At 38.3% G+C, this 21,905-nt stretch overlaps 1 protein-coding gene and 1 long non-coding RNA gene across 2 annotated transcripts in view; one reads left to right on the top strand and one right to left on the bottom strand.

Annotated features, from left to right (window-relative positions):
* The window catches only part of mvb12ba (multivesicular body subunit 12Ba), a 323,521-nt gene that overhangs the window by 294,194 nt on the left and 7,422 nt on the right, over positions 1-21,905 (top strand). The gene's annotated exons all lie outside the window — the stretch shown is intronic.
* LOC137495547 (uncharacterized) lies at positions 17,227-21,900 on the bottom strand. The gene is made up of 3 exons (XR_015490892.1): positions 21,748-21,900; positions 18,261-18,333; positions 17,227-17,399 (listed from the first exon to the last, which is right to left on the bottom strand). It is a non-coding gene; the product is annotated as an uncharacterized LOC137495547 (long non-coding RNA).

Genomic DNA, 21,905 nt, shown 5'->3' with positions numbered 1-21,905 from the left:
TATATATATGTACACATACACACACACACAAATGTATATATATATATATATATGTGTGTGTGTGTGTGTGTGAGTATATATATATATATATATACAGTTGAAGTCAGAATTATTAGCCCCCCTGAATTATTAGACTGCTTGTTTATTTTTTCCCCAATTTCTGTTTAACGGAGAGATTTTTTCAACACATTTCTAAACATAATAGTTTTATTAACTCATCTCTAATAACTGATTTATTTTATCTTTGCCATGATGACAGTAAATAATATTGGACTAGATATTTTTCAAGACACTTCTATACAGCTTAAAGTGACATTTAAAGGCTTAACTAGTATCAGCACTGGTACCCATGTGATATTGCATTTATACAACAGTTTGGGGGCATAATTGTGTGTGTGTGTGTATATATATATATATATATATATATATATATATATATATATATATATATATATATATATATATATATATATATATATATATATATTAGGGATGTGCGGAGCAGCCGGTATTTGTATTTGTATTTGTTGAGGGGGGAAAAGTATTTGTATTTGTATTTTCATTTGTATTTGTATTCGAGTAAAATTCAAAATGGCGCAAAAATATATATTTTTTCTATTACACTTCTAATTTACGTTATAGTGAAAGTATTGTTTAATTATACCCATTATATAAATTATAGATCTGCAATATTGGTTGTTGTTTTTGAACATGTGACAAGAAACGTCATTGAAAAGAAAATAACATAGAAGCCATTATCTCATCCATGGTTAAACCAACAACTAATAAAATACAATTGTGAATATTATGAACCCCACCACCACCGTTCTTGTTGAAGGACACTGAATAGACAGAATAAACACAAATAATACTTCAAAAAACTGTTCTTCTTCTGAAAGAACTTCTTTCCAATGGACAGAATTCCAAAAACTAAAATTAACTAAATAAATCTTAATAAACCCTGCCTGGGAGATCTGGCAGAACAAAAGTATTCTATATAATACTAAAAGATACAGCCCTGCTATTATCATCTGCCTGCCACAAAACAGACAAAAAGTTTTTTTTTTTTTTTTTATGTTTGAAACTGACTTGCTGGGGCAGAATGTGGCTGTGTTGATGGTTTGGTGCTTGTGGAGGATTTAGCAGAACATAGCTGTGCTGATTGAGGGGATTGATGCTTGTGGGGGGTTCACAGACAGTATCAGGAGAGGATGCTTTTAGTGCATGTGATAATACATTACATAGAAGGTTGCGCGGTGGCACAGTGAGTAGCACTGTCGCCTGACAGCAAGAAGGTTGCTGGTTCGAGCCATGACTGGGTTCTCCCCATGTTGGCATGGATTTCCTCCGGGTGCTCCGGTTTCCACCACAGTCCAAACACATGCAATACAGGTGAATTGGGTAAGCTAAATTGTCCCTATTGTATGTGTGTGAAAGAGAGTGTATGGATGTTTCCCAGTGCTGGGTAGCAGCTGGAAGGGCAGCCACTGCGTAAAACATATGCTGGATAAATTGGTGGTTCATTCCACCGTGGCAACCCCAGATTGATAAAGGAACTTAGATGAAAAGAAATGAATGATTATGCATAGGAGATGTTGACAGATGTTTAATATCTCTGCCTCTGCCGATTTCACTTTTGCACACATTATAACGTTACAGTATCAGTTTGTTTTATCTGCAGCACCACTGACAGTAAAATTCTTCCACAAAGAACATGTTTTTTTTTGACTGGTGGAGGACCAAGAAATGGCTCAGCAGCAGTCTCACTCTTTTTCTATTCGGGTGCCCAAATGTATTTGAGGAGTTTCAAGTTAATAAAAAGTGACGGGAAGCTATGCTAAGGTTAACTAGCCTATAGCATATATCTTGCTGTCTGCAAAAGACAGTTATTTAGACGTACCATATAACTCCCATAAGTGCATACTATTCGACACAACTGCAAAAACATCGTTTTAATCTTTATAAACGAACGTTAACGTTACTCTGTCAACAGTCTATTGTCTAAATTACCGCGCTAACAGAGCTAACGTTGCGTAAACAGAGAGCACCCGGTTGCAAACTTCCCGATCCCGATCAAACTCCGCTACAAGTTTATAAACTGCATCTGGAACCCAATTAAGGTACAAAAATCTATTTAACAAAAATAATGATGCAGATAAGATTTTTTTCGCTCAGCCGAGCCTTCTCTGTCTGTATCTGTGGAGAAGATTGTGCCAGACAACTCCGCCCCGCCCTCCGACTGAGCGTCTCACGCGCTCTCCCTCACATTTCACATTTCACATTTTAGGTGCTTTATTGGCATGACAAATAGCTGTACATTCGTATTGCCAAAGCAGTGCAGCGTCGCTGCGTACAGACAAGACAGTGCAAAAAGGGCAGTAGTGCAAACAAATATAAACATAAAATATAACATAGAAATAAAGAAAAGAAATGTAAAAAAGAATAAAAATAGATTAATAAAAATAACAATATATCAGTAAAACTAAAAAATATTAATAAAAATAAAAATAGATTAATGGTAATTTGTGAAACAGGATGAAAGTGGTGACAATAATATAAACAGTAAGTCCACGAGTAAAGAGTTCCTGTGTTGTGTGTTGGAGACAGTGGAGCGGATCATTGTGGGTTCCTCAGACGGTGGCAGGAGTGCACAAACTGAGCTGCTAACACACAGCAGCACACACACTCCCCCAGGAGGATGGGCAGTTTCTCATTGTTCGGCAGGGACTCAAAGTTTTTGTGTGTGTGTGTGAGTTTCGGGTAGAACTTCTCCCGGATCTCTGAGTATTTTGTGCACTCCGTAAGGAAGTGCAGTTCTGTTTCAATCGGCTCCACCGGCAGCCATGTTTGTCTGTGCCGGCCCGTCTCTATAGCCAGCTGGTGTCCGCTGAGTCTGTATCTGCTCAGGGTGTTCCTCAGACCTTTATCTGTCACTGTGTGGAGATAGTCTGCCAGAGTATATTGTCTCTTCAGGGCCAGATAACACTGCATTTTGCTTTGCAGTTGTGTTTGAGTGTCCCAGTGGTGTGTGTAGCTGTTCTTGATCTGGTGTGTGATCTGAGTCAGTGGCAGGAGTGTGTTCAGCTCCTCAGGAGACGTCTCAGAGACTCTGAAGCTCTGGGCCAGCTGGGAGAGTGGGTCTGCTCTTCTGCTCAGTTCTCTGTCCTGCAGGGCTTTATAGTGGTATGAGTCCGGGTCGCTGAGTTTTAAGTGCTTCCAGAATTTGACAGCTCTTTTCTGTATCTTTATTATCAGAGGGTATTTGCCTAATTCTGCTCTGCATCCGTTGTTTGTTGTGTGCCGGTGGACGTGTAGGATGTTCTTACACAGCTCTGTGTGCAGGGTTTCTATAGGGTGTTTGTCCCATTTGGCCAGATCTTGTTCAGGGTTTGTCAGTGGGCCCCACACCTCACTGCCGTAGAGGGCGATGGGCTCGATGACGGACTCTAGGATCTTCAGCCAGATCTGAACAGGGATGTCTATGGGACATTGACGCTTGATGGCGTAGAAGGCTCTGCGGGCTTTATCTCTCAGCTCATTCACTGCAGGATTAAAGTTTCCAGTGGAGGTGATGTTCAGGCCTAAATAATTATACTGTGTTGTGTGTGTTATCTGATTGGTACCTAGTGTGAATGTGTGTTGTGTTCCCTGGGCTCTGGCTCTTTTTTGGAAGGTGATGATTTTGGTTTTGTTTAGGTTGACGGTCAGGGCCCAGGTCTGGCAGTACTGGTCCAGCAGCTGCAGGTTCTGCTGAAGGCCCTGTTCGGTTGGCGATAGTAGCAGCAGATCGTCTGCGTACAGCAGGCATTTGATTTGAGAGTCGTGGAGATCGAGACCCGGAGCGGTGGATCGCTCCAGACTGAGCGCCAGCTCGTTTATGTAGATGTTGAATAGTGTTGGGCTCAGGCAGCAGCCTTGTCTCACTTCACGCTCCTGGGAAAGATATTTTGTTCTTTTTGTGATAATTTTGATGCCACATTTGCTTTCGGTGTACATTGATTTAATAAGGTCATATGTTTTTCCTCCTATGCCACTTTCAATCAGCTTATAAAGTAAGCCTTGGTGCCAAATTGAGTCGAAAGCTTCTCTCTCTCTCTCTCTCTCTCTCTCTCTCACTCACTCACTCACTCACGCGGGCATGCACTGTGGTCTCATGAGGAAACGCAGCTTTTTGATATAGTGTTTTTCTTGCTCCCGAATACAAATAATTTTTCAAGTATTTGTTCGAAATAAGTATTCGTAAAAACACGCTATTCGTGCCTTTCCGAATACCGTATTCGGGTTCGGCTCCACCCTTATATATATATATATATATATATATATATATATATATATATATATATATATATATATATATATATATATATATATAAAATCAAACACGGAGAGTCTAAAAATCCATTTTTACAAGTACAAGGCTACAATATGCAGTGGATTAGCCAGTGGATTTAAGCATAATATTGTCGAGTACAAAATAAAAATGACTTTTTTTATAATTAGTGCCAAATAATATAAATATTCAACAAAATTGAAAAATATGTTTAACATAACTGACTTCAATGTGAATATTTTTTTTTACAATATTATTCATTTTTGTGAACTAAAAGCAGTCTATCCAGCCTCATTACCTCTTAGTTTTTAGTAAAAGACAATCTTGCAGAAGTCATTCTGATTTGATAATTTGATCGAGAAACATTTCAGATTATCATCAGTGTTCATTAAACATCTCCTAAACAGTTATTTTATCGATTAAATTTATGTTAAGATTTACAGTTGAACTGAAAATCTGCCCTTTAGAAATTTTCCACAGTATTTCCTATTATAATATTTTCTCCATGAGAAAGTCTGATTCCTTTTAGTTTGGCTAGAATAAAACAATTACCCCAGTTAAGCCTTTAAATGTCACTTTAAGCTGAATATTAGTATCTAGTCAATTATTATGTGCTGTCATCACGGCAAAGATAAAAGAAATCAGTTATTAGAAATGAGTTATTAATAATGTGTTGAAGAAACTATCTTCTTTCCGTTAGACAGCACTTAAGAAGTCTATATTATTTTACATTACAGCTTCATAATGTGGGCTTTATGTGTGGTGTGTGTCTTGATTTGATTGACAGCTGAATGCTTGTTTCTCTCCCGTGACCTCAGGTCTTCATCTACAGGACAATTTAAGTGAAGATCAGTGGATTTTCTCCAGATCCAGCAGATGTTTCTGTCTCTAGTCCTCCTGATCCAGGGCTCTTGGGTCTGAAAGTCTTGTCCAGATCTGCTCCAGGTAAAAAAAACTTATGAGGAGAGTTCTGCTAACTAAACGACAGCTTTATGGCTATGAAGGTGTTGGGATATTTCCCAATTTCGTGCGAGTTCGAAAAAAAAGCTCAGGAGAGGTTTTTCCTCAATGTCAAAAATCGAAACAATTTATTGGAAACAAATGAATAATTCGATTCACAGAATTCTGTTATCCTCAATGCAATGCAAAAGTTACATTAAGGAGGTGAGCAACAACTTTCTTTTCCTGACTTCAACTTATATAGGCAGCTGATATTAAGGTGGAGTTTAGTGAAGGGTGAAGCATTGGCGCAGTAGGTAGTGCTGTTGCTTCACAGCAAGAAGGTCGCTGGTTCGAGCCTTGGCTCTCTTGGGGTTTCTGTGTGGAGTTTGCATGTTCTCCCTGCGTTCGCGTGGGTTTCCTGCGGGTGCTCCGATTTCCCCCACAGTCTAAAGACATGCGGTACAGGTGAATTGGGTAGGCTAAATTGTCCGTAGTGTGTAAATGTGTGTGGATGTTTCCCAGAGATGGGTTGCGGCTGGAAAGGCATCCGCTGCGTAAAAACTTGCTGGATAAGTTGGCGGTTCATTCCGCTGTGGCGACCCCGGATTAATAAAGGGACTAAGCCGACAAGAAAATGAATGAATGAATGAATGAGTTTAGTGAAATTTGTCATTTGTCAATCGTTGTCATTTTGTTCTCTGTGTTCAGTTTTAACATCTTTCTTCTGACAGGAAGTTTTTGCAGAGCTCAGTTTAATTTTGGACCAGCATTCATCTACTTTTGCCAAAATGCTAATTAGCATAATAGTAGAAGTTCAGTTAATATATGACCCTTACATGACCAATACAATAATTGTTTGATTCAAAGAAAAAGAGACAAAAATAATAAAGATTCCTATTTTCTAACGAGTGTCACATGAACATAGAGGTAAACTGCTGCTGTTGCATCTGCCTGTTGGAGAAAGTGTTTTACAGCAATGTGTGAACTGCCAATATGGCATTTAATGAGAAAACATGCAAGAGAAAAAAAAGGGTAACACTTTACTTGAAAGGGTTTTCATGAAACCTTCACGATACAGTGCATCCGGAGAGTGTTTTTTTTTTTTTTAATTCAGGCCATATAAATAGTTTACAACCACTTACCTTGAAAAAATGTAGTAATCCAATGGAACATTTTTTTCAGTGTGCTAAATGAAGAAAGTGTTTGCCCACAGGTCAGTCTCCTCTTTCTACAGCATTTACCAACTCTTTTGAAGTTCTAGCCAAAGTAATAGGTTACAATCCAACTTTCAGTCGTGCCAAAATCTCTCAGTCACTCCGAGATCCTTCATTTCGGAGCTTCCCGGGGTCCTGACCCCAAGCTCGTCTGTACCTCCACATGCTTTCCAGGGGTCATTCAATTCCTGGAATATCATGGATGGATATATATATATATATATATATATATATATATATATATATATATATATATATATATATATATATATATATAGTTAGATGACTTTAATATATATATAGCGCTAAGGGATTGTTAAGGGAGAAAGTCTTATTTGTTTTATTTTGGCTAGAATAAAAGCAGTTTAAATTTTTTTTTAATCGATAACTTTTTAGGTACTAATATAGACTTTGAGGTACCAATATGGATGCTTCAAGTACAAATGTGTACCTTTAAAAAAGTTACCACTCCAGTGACAGCTCACGTACCTTTATTTCTGAGAGTGTAAAATAGAAAGTTGCGTCTTCCATTTCGCCTGATTGGGTCACATTTATAATTTTTTGTCCAAGTTATGGAATGTCAGGTATTTTGTTTGTCATTTTAAATTCAACTTCTCATTTATCAACATGTATTTTTTCTATACCATGTTTTTTTATCATGTTGTTTTGCCTTTTGTTATAGTTGGGCTAAGAAAAAACAATATTGCAAAACTTTATTTTTCTGCGACACATATGGTGATATTAAGCACAATTTCACGCAGGTGACTGGAGTAGCTTTATTTGAAAAAAATGATGTTTTAGACTGATTGTGCTGATTTTGTAGAGGGTTGCATCTGCATATAAAAATTATTATATAAATCTGCATATAAATTACATATCTGCATATAAAAATAATCTTTAGGATCAGTCATCCAGAAACATGGATTCTCCTACCACTCCTATGCTGATGATACCCAGCTATACCTCTATTTTCACCCTGATGATCCCTCGGTTCCGGCTTGCATCTCAGCTTGCCTGTCAGACATTTCACACTGGATGAAAGATCATCATCTTCAGCTTAACCTCGCGAAAACGGAAATGCTGGAAGTTTCTGCCAACCCGACTCTACACCATAACTTCTCAATCCAGATGGATGGGGCAACCATTACTGCATCCAAAATGGTGAAAAGCCTTGGAGTAACGATTGATGACCAAATAAACTTCTCTGACCACATTTCTAGAACTGCTCGTTCGTGCAGATTTGAACTCTACAACATCAGAAAGATCAGAACCTTCCTATCTGAACACGCAGCTCAACTCCTTGTTCAAGCTCTTGTTCTCTCCAGACTGGATTACTGCAACTCTCTACTAGCCAGGCTTCCAACTAACTCTATCAAACCTCTTCAGCTGCTTCAGAACGCAGCAGCACGAGTGGTCTTTAATAAACCTAAAAGAGCACATGTCACTCCGCTGCTCACCCGTTAGCACTGGCTGCCAGTTGCTGCTCGCATCAAATTCAAAGCTCTGATGTTTGCTTACAAAGCGATTTCTGGCTGCGCCCCTTCTTATCTGCTCTCACTTCTGCAGATCTATGTGCCCTCCAGAAACTTGCGTTCAGTGAATGATCGTCGCCTCCTGGTTCCATCCCAAAGAGGGAAGAAATCACTTTCCCGAACTCTCGCATTCAATCTGCCCAGTTGGTGGAATGAACTCCCTAACTGCATCAGAACGGCAGAGTCACTCGCTGTCTTCAAAAGGGACTAAAAACTAAACTATTTAGTCTCCACTTTACTTACTAATCCGCAATTCCCTCTGACTCCTACACTAACTACAAAAAAAAAAAAAAAAAATCACTAATGTTTTGCTTCTTACACTTTCTTTACAGACCTGAAACTTGCCTACAACACTTATTCATTGTTGCTCTTATAGTTGTGTAAGTTGCTTCCTTGTCCTCATTTGTAAGTCACTTTGGATAAAAGCGTCTGCTAAATGACTTAATGTAAATGTAATTAACCAATCACGCGTATTGATAATGCTGTAAAGAAAAATACAAGTGAAATAAACAATGCACATTTGAAAAATGTCACATGACGTGCCTAAAGCGGGTCATACATCTAATGGAGAAGCCCAACGCCGTGTCTATGACATTTCAGGGTATCACACACCAGATGAGCACTTTCTATGCGCTCATATCATGTTATTTTGTATAAAACAATGCAGATTGTGCTGAGGGCATTTGAACAGTGGCTGGCCAAAATCCACTTGAAATCATTTTTGAGCAATTTGCTTGATTTTGCTTTAAAGGGCCATGACACCCCCCACTGTCGGTTAAAGTCTACTTCAGAATTTTTTCAAAAGATGCATGATTAATGGGCGTGGAACTCTGCGAGCATAGAGCAGGAGTGGGCGTGGCCAGCAGGGGAGAAGGGGAGCGAACAACTTTTGTTGACAGTTAGCTCACTAAATGAGACACAAACCGTGAGGAGACGCATGAGTTTATAGTTCACAATGTTAAAATGCAAAGAAATAAACAGTAATTTAATGCCCTGCTACATTTGTTATTCGTAATTCCATATAGGCCTACACAACTTTAAATTGTAATGATATAAATTACACATAATTTATATCATTATAAAGATAAGTGTGTTCATGTAAACACTATAAATGAGGATTCTCTCTCGATCCCCGGGTCTAAATTATAGATCTGAATGCAGACTCAGTGCAGCAGGTCTCCTGACCTGCCTATTTTAACCATTAGCCCGGTTGGTAATCTGGAGGATTTAGGCGAACACAGCAACACGGCGATGTGTCTGAATGTGAACGAACTCCTGATAAAAGTCAACGTCCGCCATTCTTCAATTCTCGTACTGCCTCCTGACAAAAATGCTTGCAGCACACACACAGCTTTGCTGTATGATCGGCTCTGACAAGATCACGGGGAAAAAACATACAACAAACCCGTGGATCATGGAAACAAACACATACGAGCCTTCATGAACGGCTACTGCGTGCCGTGGGTCCGTGTCTCTCAGCTTGCTTGACACTGGCAGGTCTGCCTTCGGAAAGCACGTGCTCTCATGAATAATTAAGCAGCCGGCTCTTCTCATAGGATAAGAAAACTCCACTATGAATAATAATGAGAAACCCACGCGTCATCATTGCACTTGCAGTACTGTGCTACGTCACCGATTTTGATCCCGCCGCAAAAATCATTTTAAACCCGGAAGCTGACATGAGCAGACAAAAGCTCAACATTATCCAGTTTTCCCCACAATTAAAGCTGACAGGTGCTAACATTGTCTTAACTGATGCTCAACACACACAAATCTGTTAATATAAAAAAAAAGTTCTCCAGGGTGTCCTGAACCTTTAAATTCAGTGATCACCGGAAGCACTTGAGCTAGTTTATTAACAATTAAAAGCCCCTGTGCATATAGCCCATTGAATTAAAAGTCAGGGAATTTGACATTTGGCTTAAAGTGGGAACCCTGCCTCTAGCTCACATGAGACGCAGCCCGGGTCTTATCAAACAGGCTTTTGTTCTCCGAGGCTTGGCCCGGGTCTCTGAGGATGAGAGATACAGTTAATACCCAGGGAAGTGGCCCTAATCGCCCGCCGCTATTACTGCGGCCAATATGAGCTGGGATGACAGACTTATTGATTGTAGAGCCGCAGGTGGACATGGCTGACTGCCCTGCACCTCGGCCCAGGGTTTGATCTGCGCTTGGCTGGCCAGAAACAGCATCCAGAGTCCATCTCCATCTATTACCATTAGCTCCAAAACTGAGCTTAAGCCCTCAATTGGGCCTGAAATGAGTCCTGAGTGCACAGCCGATCCAAATGCTGGCGAAATTTGAGGATTGTCCGCTCATTGCGCCTCTGCTGATAAAATTATTTTCAGTGTGTGGGTATTTGAAGGTGTGCGCTGTCATTTTGTGCTAATAAAAATGTTAAAAAAAAAAAAATGCACTTCTGAACAGAGTGTGTGTATCATGTTCAGTTAAGGGGGTAATGCATTACAGGCAAAGCGAGTTAAGTTATAATAATAATAATAATAATAATAATAAAAAGCCGGCAGCTAGCTCTCTGCAACTCTCACATGGTCGCCCACTGAAGCAAAGCAGGACTGTGTCCGGTCAGTACCTGTATGGGAGGCCACATGGGAAAGCTAGATTGCTGCTGAAAGTGGCGTTAGAGAGACCAACAGGGGGCGCTTATCCTGTGGTCTGTGTGGGTTATAGCGCACCAGTATAGTGAAGGGGACACTACACTGCTCAGTGAGCGCCGTCTTTTGGATGAGACGTTAAACCGAGGTCCTGACTCTCCTTGGTCATTAAAAATCCAAGGATGTCCTTCAGATAAGAGTAGCGGTTTAACCCTGGCTTCCTAGCCAAATTTGCCCACTGGCCTTTGTCCATCATGGCCTCCTAACCTTCTCCATATCATAATTGGATTCATTACTCTGTCTCCTCTTCACCAATGTGGTGTGTGGTCTGACGCAATATGGCTGCCATCGCGTCATTAAGGTGGATGCTGCAAACTGGTGTGGGATGAGGAGATGCCATGTGTGAAAGCGCTTTGAGCGTCCAGAAAAGCACTATATAAATGTAAGTAATTATTATTATTAATACTTTTTGTTAAGATACCGATATCGATACCACTTATTATTTAAAATGTTAATGTATTTTTCAAAAATAATGTTAATAAAAAAATCATTACATGTAAATATATATATTAAGGGTGTAACGATACGCATATTCGTATTGAACTGTTCGGTACGTGCAATAATAGACACCACCCATGAGAACACAGCACAGTTATTATTGTTAACTAATAGGACCGGTAAATTAAAATCAGAGAAATGCTCCGAACAGTGACACCACTTTGTCGTATCAAACCAAACCGTGATTTTTGTGAACCGTTACACCCCTAATATATATATATATATATATATATATATATATATATATATATATATATATATATATATATATATATATATATATATATATATATATATATACTGCATACTGTATATGCACACTGCACAGATACACACACAAACACTTATATTTATTCTTATTCACCTAATGATAACAAGAGAGAGAAAGAGAGATCTGACTTATACTGTTATTTATTTACTTATTTTTATTTATATTTAATTATTATTATTATACTATATATTATAATACTATACCACTATTTGCGGGCGACGCAGTGGCGCAGTAGGTAGTGCTGTCACCTCACAGCAAGAAGGTCGCTGGGTTGCTGGGTTGATCCTCGGCTCAGTTGGCGTTTCTGTGTGGAGTTTGCATGTTCTCCCTGTGTTCGCGTGGGTTTCCTCTGGGTGCTCCGGTTTCAGTCCAAAGACATGGGGTACAGGTTAATTGGGTAGGAAAAATTGTCCCTAGTGTATGAGTGTGTGTGTGAATGTGTGTGTGGATAAGTTGGTGGTTCATTCCGCTGTGGTGACCCCGGATTAATAAAGGGACTAAGCCAACAAGAAAATGAATGAATGAGACTATTTGCTGTGTTTACTATGTATTCCTTATCACAAAAATTGCTCGTGCAACGTTTTTTCAGCTGACAACATGCTGCGTTACCTCTCTGCCATTGTGTCAAACCGTAATGCAGAAGTGTGTAAGTTATCTGAAAGGCACATGATCGCTCACGTCCCGTTTCTCCGCAGATTGACTAGTGTAACAACTTATATACAAAGCTTCACTGACAATCTTGTACACAGCGCTATTTGACGTCAATATGATGTTGGTTTAAGATGTTGGCTCGACGTTGGATTTTTGTCGCTTTCTACCACAACCTAAAATCAACCAAATATCAACATCATTTGATGCCATTATTGGACATCAAAATAACGTTGACCTTAGACGCTGGTTAGCTATTGAATTTTGGTCACAACCTAAATCTAACCTAAAATTAACGTCTTATGAGGTTATATGCCTGCTGGACAATAATAACTAAGTGCACTACAGAATGTTACGTTTACACACATCCACAAATTACATGTAATCGTATTAGCTTTATAAAGCGTAATACCAACACAATCTCACGGCAATTCGTAACTTTTTCATTTAGTGGCTAATTCGTATAAATTCGTACGATCTAATTCGTACAATTTAGTACGATTTGCTTATCCCCCAATGACGGTTGGGGTTAGGGGTGGGGTCAGGTGCCACGCCTCCTTTTTAAAATCGTACCATTTCGTACGACTGAACTCGTACGAATTCGTACGAATTAGCCACTAAACTGGCAAAACGTAAAATACTTACGTTTTCTCGTGAGATCAGGCTGGTAATACTCACTACTCATGAGTACTTTTTAAGGTCTACTTTTTACTCATACTCTGAGTAATATTTACAACAGACACTTTTACTCTACTTACACTATATTTTTAGGTAAGTAGTGGTACTTTTACTTTTACGTGTGATTTTTCAGAACTCTTCTCACCTCTGCTAAACACAAACGTTTATCTTGTGTGTGAATAATCGCGATTTATAGTTTTATAGCACTAAGAAGAAATCTGGTAAAGCTGTAGTGTAGCGTGAGCAGTTTTACAGACTCTGCACGCAAAGCGTTGTCAGGATCTCTCTGGAGTTATGCCTTGTTTTGTGTCTGTCAGTATAGGGCAGGAATATAATCATACACCATTGTGCTTCCCTGAGATCTATAACAGAAGCCCATTGAGTTTTCTGTCACCGCTCGCCTTGATAGTGTGTCCATCAAAATATTGATTCAGTGGGATATGTAATGGCACATTGATTTTCTGCTGTAGGTGAGGAGTGATGGACAGAAGCCTGCTTTTTTTCTTACTGTTAAGGGAAGGGATTTTTATTGTTTTATGGCTATCGAGCTTCAGAGAAGGTTAAAGTTGGTTTAATATTACTCTTTAAAGTAACTTTGACAGAATCGCGTTCCCCGGAGATGAAGTTTATTGCTCGCGGTTGGTCTTTTGTAACACAGGAGGATTAGTTTAGGGATCAGCTTTGTTTCAGATGTTTCTTTTAAAATTCCTTAACAGAAATAAAACACAAGTAAACACTAAACAGACAATACAACAAGAGTGTAGAGATATACAATTAATTTTAATATTTGAAGTCAAAGTAATTCGCCCTCCTGTAATTTGCTTTTTTAAATATTTATCAAATGATGTTGAACAGATTCAGGATTTTTTCACAGTATTTCCTATAATATTTTTTCTTCTGGAGAAAGTCTTATTTGATTTATTTCGGCTAGAGTAAAAGCAGTTTTACATTTTTTTAAAAATCATTTTAAGGTCCAAATTATTAGCCACTTTGAGCATTATTTTTTTGATTGTAAACAAAACAAACCATCGATATACAATAACTTGCCTAATAAACCGAGTTAAGCCTTTATATGTCACTTTATTGAATACTACTATCTTTAAAAATATCTAGTCAAATATTATAAGCTGTCATCTTGGCAAAGACAAAAGAAATGAGTTATTAGAAATGAGTTATTAAATCTATTATGTTTAGAAATGTGTTGAAAAAATTCTTCATTCTATTATGCTGCGTTTGAAAGGAACCAGTGGACTCAGACACGGCGCCAAACGAATCTACACTGTTTTTCAGCCTTCCTAAAGCATGTAAAGCACAGCTACTCTCTCAATAAAATCCTTGTTAGCCATTTAGCAACAAAGCTAGAGTCACCAGGCAGACAAAAGCCCTGCCCAGGACACGAATCCACTTCTATTGTTAAGCGAATTTGGCGTGCTAATGAAGCGAGTAAACTCCAAATGTTCATGCGTGTATTTATGTGCAAATAGCGCAAATTATTTGTGCGTGCCACGTCTGGTGTGAACACAGCAATAAACAGAAACTGGGGAAAAATGTATATATATATATATATATATATATATATATATATATATATATATATATATATATATATATATACACACAAAATATACTATACTTTCTATAGAGTGCTTTACAATAACATATTTGTGCATATACATTAGATTAGTCAGTGCCGAAACTGGAACTAATCTAACAAAAAAGCTTAAGATCACAGTCCAAAAAAAAGTCAAAATTTAGTTGAAATGTTTTTATTTCGTTTGTTTGTTTTTTTTTTGCAATAACTTGTTGAAATGTATTTTTTCTATACCTTAAGATGTTAGGTATCAAATTCTTAAGAATACAAGTAATACCTACGATTTTAAAGATGAAAAAAGCAAAGCAAATTATAGGAATCAAAAAATCATTATTCCAATTCATTCATTCATTCATTCATTCATTTTCCTTCAGCTTGCAAACTATTCCAGCATATGTTTCACACAGCGGATGCCCTTCCAGCTGCAACCCAGTACTGAGAAACACCCATATACTCTCACATTCACACATACACTCATACACTATGGCTAGTTTTTGTTCATCCAATTCACCAACCCAGGCTCATTCTGAAAACATACGGATATATACATTTCTGGAGAGCGCCAAATACATCCCAGGAGGTAGATTTTATTGCAGTTTTTGTTTTCTGAAATCCACCAGAGGCTGATGTGAATGGTTTTTGAAACCTCAAATTTCTCTCGGAAGTGCCATTCGCGTGTGCTGTTCTTACGTAAATCCACCAGAGGCTGACTGACTGACTGACCGATCGACTGACCCACCCTCCTCCTTCCCTAAACCCAACTAATAGTGTTTATAAAAGCACAGATTGGCCTGCTTACCCACTTCCCTAAACACAACCAACAGCTTTAAAAAGCAATCCAGAAAAAGAAAAGCCCTTGCCTTATTTTTACCACGTTTTCAGATTTTACCACATTCTCACCCTGTTATTTACTTGTTTATTTTACTTTTAGGCTTCTGTTTTTGTCTTACCTGCTTTCTGGAACCGTTCTTCGCCAGACTTAAACCCCATCATTGTGGTCAACTCAAGTGTGTCTCAAGTCCCCTAACATACATAGCGAGCCACTGTACAAACTGGTAATATCAGGAAAGCTTACGGAGGTAAGCGGTCAGCTGGTAAGCGTGAAAAGGAGTGTCATACGCCTCCGTATCGTTCATTTTAAAAATCATATGCAGCCATATGTACTTCTGGCTACATAATTTGCGATCTCCAGAAATGTATATACGGCTACGTCTTCAGAATGAGCCTTGTTGCAGTTCACATACAGCGCATGTGTTTGGACTGTGGGGGAAACCGAAGCACCCGGAGGAAACCCACACGTACACAGGGAGAACGTGCAACCTCCACACAGAAATGCCAACTTGCCCAGCCGAGACTCAAACCAGCGACCTTCTTGCTGTGAGACGACAGTGCTAACCACTGAGCCACCATGCCACATCCATTAAAATATTATATATTTAAATAATGCGTCCACATGCAAATAATGTAAAGCACCATGCCACAAATGTAATAATAAAAGCAGCAGTTATATGAGCAAATCTGTTGCGCATATAAAGGTAATAAATATTCACATTTATCATCATGGTAAAATCAATATAGAGACTTGAATATTATTCAGTGCTTCCGAATGAATGATAGCATTATCATTTGACTCAATCGTTCTTTATTTTAAAAGCAAAATGAGTTTAGATAAACTCTGACAGCTGGGATTTTAGTCCACATGTATATTTCATAAGACATGAAGTGACACTAGGGCGGCAAGGTGGCTTGGGGGTGTCGCACTCACAGCAAGAAGGTTGCTGGTTCAAGTTCCAACTTGGTCAGTTGGCATTTCTGTGTGGAGTTTGCGTGTTCTCCCAGTGTTGGTGTGAGTTTCCTCCGGGTGCTCCAGTTTTCTGAGTATAAAGGAAGTAATCAGGGCTGCGTCCCAAATCGCATACTTATGCACTACACTAATGCCATAAAATGTAACTAAGTAAAACATTTAGCTACTATTTTTTAAAAATTGCATTAGATTGTATAATTTCACTTTTTCCTAATACTGATAGATGATAGGTTGGGTAAAAGGCAACGTGAATCGTGACGACTCGGTTATGCTGATTTCACTATATATATTTACTGGTTATACGAATAGTGGGTTCGCTTGCATGTGTGAGCATAGTTTGAAGTCTTTGCCTAAAACTTTAAACATTTATATTACATGAAAAAAAAAAAACCGAAAGAAATAAGGAGAGTAAAATATTATTTAAAGCACTCAATTAGTGATGAAGCCATGATCTGTCAGCGTTAATAAATGGTATCGCTGCATTACCTTCATTGATAAAATCAATAATAGAAAAACTGTGCATATTATTATTACCATAAAAAAAAATTGCTGCCTTAGGTCAGTAACTTAGGCAGTAATGCAAAGTAATAATAAATAAGTGAATAAATAGCCTAAATGAAAGGAAGAAGATGGACCAAAATCAGCAGGTCTAGTGCCCCCCTATGGGATTAAAATGCCCCCTGAGTTATGAAATCTATCATGATTTCTATTTAATTATGAGATATAAATATTGCATTTTTATATTAGTGACATTTTAAGAACTAATCTTTGCTGTAATATCTTGTCGGATGGTTATCATCATTTAAGTGAAAAATATGCAAAGATTCTTATTTTTAAAACACTAATTTATTATCATCTATATATATATATATATATATATATATATATATATATATATATATATATATATATATATATATATATATATATATATTTTTTTTTTTTTATTTATTTATTTATTTTTAGAAAACTGTTAAATCTTTTCTTCTGGCAAATAACAAACTGGCCAGCACATTAAAGGGGAAATAAAGCACTTGAAACATAAGTTTACCTTATTTTGCACATTGGATTCCACTTTAATGAAAATGTATTAAACAAACTTGATGAACATAACATTTAGCAGAAAACAACATGTTTTACTATAGATTTTAGACCTAGGGCGCCGCCGTCTTGGAATTTTGCTGTGTCTGGCATCACATGGTTGGTTGAGTTCCCTCCGCTGAACACAAACAAGTAAAGGATACAGAGAGTGAATCAAAGTGCATCAAATGATCAGCAATTAAAAGGGGAAAAAAACTGAATAAATATCTATACTTTTATATTAGACACACATCTGATGCTTGTATTTGCAGCAGCTCCGCGTCCACAACTTCACACATTGGATTAATTAGGCTTTAGAGTCTCCTTTTTCTTCCACTGTAACTGTTCAGCGGAGGGAACAGAACCAACCCCGTGACCTCAGATACAGCGGCATTCCAAGATGGCGACGCCCTAGGTCTAAAATCTATTGTAAAACATGCCGTTTTCTGCTTACATTAATCGAATTTGTTTAATATATTTTCATTAAAGTTTAATCCAATGTACAAAATAAGGTAAACTTGACTGAGTGCTTTATTTCCCCTTTAAGCTTGCGTCAGTCAGAGTTTGGCTATTTCAATAATAAAAAATAATAATAATAGTAACAATCCAACTTTTGGTCTTTCGAACCATCAGAACCCCTTTTGGCTACGAGCCTGAAACTTAATAAATTGTATGAAGAGATGATTAATTATTAATATATTTTAATAGCAGCATATATACCAGTGTTTGATCCACCCGTCCCCACCAATGTCAAGTGTAAACCTACGCCCTTGGAAGTGATACAAGATTGTAACATATCACTTACAAAAGTGACTCTCCACAACATTATATACACTGTAACGAGGACTTTTTTGTGTGCATCATACTTCGCCCGCTAGTAATTCTTGTTATATTTACAGTGTCAGTCACTCTTTAAACACTCTTATATTTTAAAGATAGATGGATGAAATGATGAACAGATGGCTTTCGTACATCACAGAGGAACAAAAACAAAACTCACGGTCCACCTGGAAGATTCTGGATGGTCTGATCTTTGCACCTGTATCTTCAGGAATGGCCGATCAAGCGTCCAGCTGAAAAAAAACAAAGACTCCTTTCATTACAGAGAACTACAACAGCTCTTTCATACTGAAATGTCTGCGGATCAGATTAAAATTTCTATTTTTTATGAACAAGATGTTTGCTGACATACGTAATTGTACACTTAATCAACGTTTGTACTCTTTTATGTGCTGGCTGATCACAAAAACAAGGCTTTTTTGTGTGTTTGAGTATTATTAACCTAGAACAGGGGTGTCAAACTCAATTCCTGGAGGGCCGAAGCCCTGCACAGTTTAATTCCAACCCTGCTCCAACACATTGTAGGTTTTAAACAAGCCTGAAGGACTCAATTAGTTTGATCAGGTGTGTTTAACTAGGGTTGGAACTAAACTGTGCAGAGCTGCAGTGCCTTTTGGAACTGAGTTTGACACCTGTGACCTAGAAGGTTGCTGGTTCGAGCCCCACCTAAGCCAGTTAGTGTTTTTATGTGGAGTTTGCATGTTCTCCCTGTGTAGGGTACATGTAACCATTATGATCATTTCACAAGTCTTGACGTGTATTAGTGCTCTTACACTTGATCACGACACGAGAGTCCATGAAATTTAGCGTATCTTCATTTATTTTCACATCAGATATCAACACCTGCCAATGCCGTCAAAATCCACTCGCATACAACTTGTTTGTTCCAGCCTGATGAACTATAACTTCAATATTTCACTTTTACGGTCTAAAGCAGGGGTGTCAAACTCAATTCCTGGAGGGCCGAAGCCCTGCACAGTTTAGTTCCAACACTGCTCCAACACACTTACCTGTAGGTTTTAAACAAGCCTGAAGGACTCAATTAGTTTGATCAGGTGTGTTTAATTAGGGTTGGAACACACACTAAGAAACTCACTTGTGTCACAAAAAACGCACGTACTATCTGAAGCATACTACACATGCGCAGTAGAAAAGTAACTCAGTGTATATGACATGCAAGTCAGCAAGAACACATTATATAACACAAAGAATCATGAAAATTACCTAGAACAATAAACTATGAAATATGGCTTCTACACCCAGTGTTGGTGTGGGTTTTCTCCGGTTGCCCCGGTTTCCCCCACAGTCCAAACACATGTGCTATAGGGGAATTGGGTGAACTAAATTGGCCGTAGTGTATGAGTGTGTGTGTGTGTGAATGTGAGAGTGTATGGGTGTTACCCAGTAATGCTGGAAGCACATTCCCTGCGTAATCATTTTCTGGTTAGTTGGCGGTTCATTCCACTCTGGCGACTCCCGATAAATAAGGCCAAAATTAATAGATTAATAATGTGCATTGCTAATTTGTGCAAATTTAAAGCCGATTTTGTCTTATTTATTTATTTTTTCCCTCTTTGATTCTCCACTACCTGACAAAAATCTTGTCATCGATGCCTGTTCTGGTTGATCAGAAGGTGGATTTTTCTGCTGAATCATCTGTTGATCTGCATCCCAATCATCACAAATACTGCAGAAGACCTACTGGAACCCACATGGAGCCAAGATTTTCACAGCTATCTGTCAAGTTTGGGGAAGGAAAAATCATGGTTTGGGGTTACATTCAGTATGGGGGCGTGCGAGAGATCTGCAGAGTGGATGATCAACATCATCAGCCTGAGGTATCAAGACATTTGTGCTGCCCATTACATTACAAACCACAGGAGAGGGCAAATTCTCCAGCAGGATAGCGCTCCTCATACTTCAGCCTCCACATCAAAGCTCCTGAAAGCAAAGAAGGTCAAGGTGCTCCAGGATTGGCCAGCCCAGTCACCAGACATGAACATTATTGAGCATGTCTGGGGTAAGATGAAGGCGGAGGCGTTGAAGATGAATCCAAAGACTCTTGATGAACTCTGGGAGTCCTGCAGGAACGCTTTCTTTGCCATTCCAGATGACTTTATTAATCAGTGATTTGAGTCATGTCAGAGATGTATGGATGCAGTCCTCCAAGCTCATGATGGAGTCAGACACAATATTCATTCTGTCTCCACTGCAGCAGGACTTTATATTCTGTACTGGACATTATTTCTGTTCAGTGATGAGACTTTTGTCTAAGCAAAGTCAGACCTTACTGTCCTAATGAAATCATTCAAAATCAAGGCATGATCATATTTTATTGTGGTAATTTTCCTTTTATATAAGCCACTTCTGATACCAAATAATCAAGTAGAAGTCAAGTTATTGTTTGTTGTTCTTAAAACTTGAATAGGCGATAAGACTTTTGTCAGGTAGTGTGAAGTTTCAAATAATTATTTCCTGTCCTTGCTATAGCCATACACCAATGGAAAGCTTATTTTTGCTTTGTATAAATCTGATTTCAAATAAATGCACCCTTACGACTGATTTTGTTGTCCTGGGTCAGTCACAAAGGCTCTAAATTACATTTTAATTGTGAAGAAAGGTCACAAAATGTTTACAGGGTAATGCATTCATTCATTTTCCTTAGCCTTAGCCACTTTATTCACCACAGCGGAATGAACCACCAACTTATCCAGAGTATGTTTTATGCAGCGGATGCCCTTCCAGCTGCAACCCAGTATTTGGGAGACACCCATACACACACATTCACAAACACACATACACTATGGCCAGTTTAGTTCATCAATTCCCCTATAGTGCACGTGTTTGGACTTTGGGAGAAACCGGAGCACCCGGATGAAACCCACACCATCACGGGGAGAACATGCAAACTTTAACCTTATTAAAAAGGCAAAATTTTAAGGGACAAAACATAGTTGAAATCATGAGGTGACAAGGCTTTTTCTGTCACATCCCCCATCTGTGGAATGGTCTGCTTTTACATATTAGCTCATGTTCTTCCCTTGGTGCTTTTAAGTTTCATCTAAAAAATCCCCTTCTTTCTCTTTGCATTTTGATTGCAAATAATTGTTATCTGTTTTATATAATTTGCTTATTTTTATATTTAAGTATAGATTTTGTATGCTGGTATTTTTCTAAAGCACTTTGGTCAACATCTGTTGTTTTTAAATGTGCACTCTGAATAAAGCAAACAAACAAACTACGCGCTTCTGTAGTTCTGCGCTTATCCTGTAGCGCCACCTGCTGAGCTTTTAAAAATGTATTCAATTAAGTTCACATCTCACCATAAACATATTACTTTAGCATGTTAAAAATAATCGAATAACTATAAAACTTACGACATCATTAAATCAGAGACTTTCTGAAACTCAGAAAGTAGTAAAAACACTTAAGCGTCAGATATATTCAATAATACGTCTATTATTACACTTTATGTCCATTAATCAACGTCGTTTTAGTCCCTTTTTTATGTTTTAATTTTCTTTCGACTCTTTTGTCACCCGGTTTTGTTATTTAGCATCTTGCTAAATGCACCTGGCTTTTGACGGCACTTACTGCAGTTATTTTAGCGGTTTACGCTGCTTGATATTGCAAACAGTATTTCTTACCGTCATATGTTGATGTATTGTTTTATATTAGGCAATAGATACACTGGTTTGTAACAGTTTTACGCCATTTTGCGCTGAGAAAATAGTCAAATTTGGCTCTCGACCGGAAAGTGGGCGTGTTTGTTTACATTTGTCCCTGCGCCACGCGACTCTGCGTG

This window comes from Danio rerio, chromosome 5 (assembly GCF_052040795.2).
Source record: "Danio rerio strain M-AB ecotype USA chromosome 5, GRCz13ab, whole genome shotgun sequence".
Classification (NCBI taxonomy): domain Eukaryota; kingdom Metazoa; phylum Chordata; class Actinopteri; order Cypriniformes; family Danionidae; genus Danio; species Danio rerio.
This window is presented reverse-complemented; position numbering and strand designations above follow the sequence as displayed.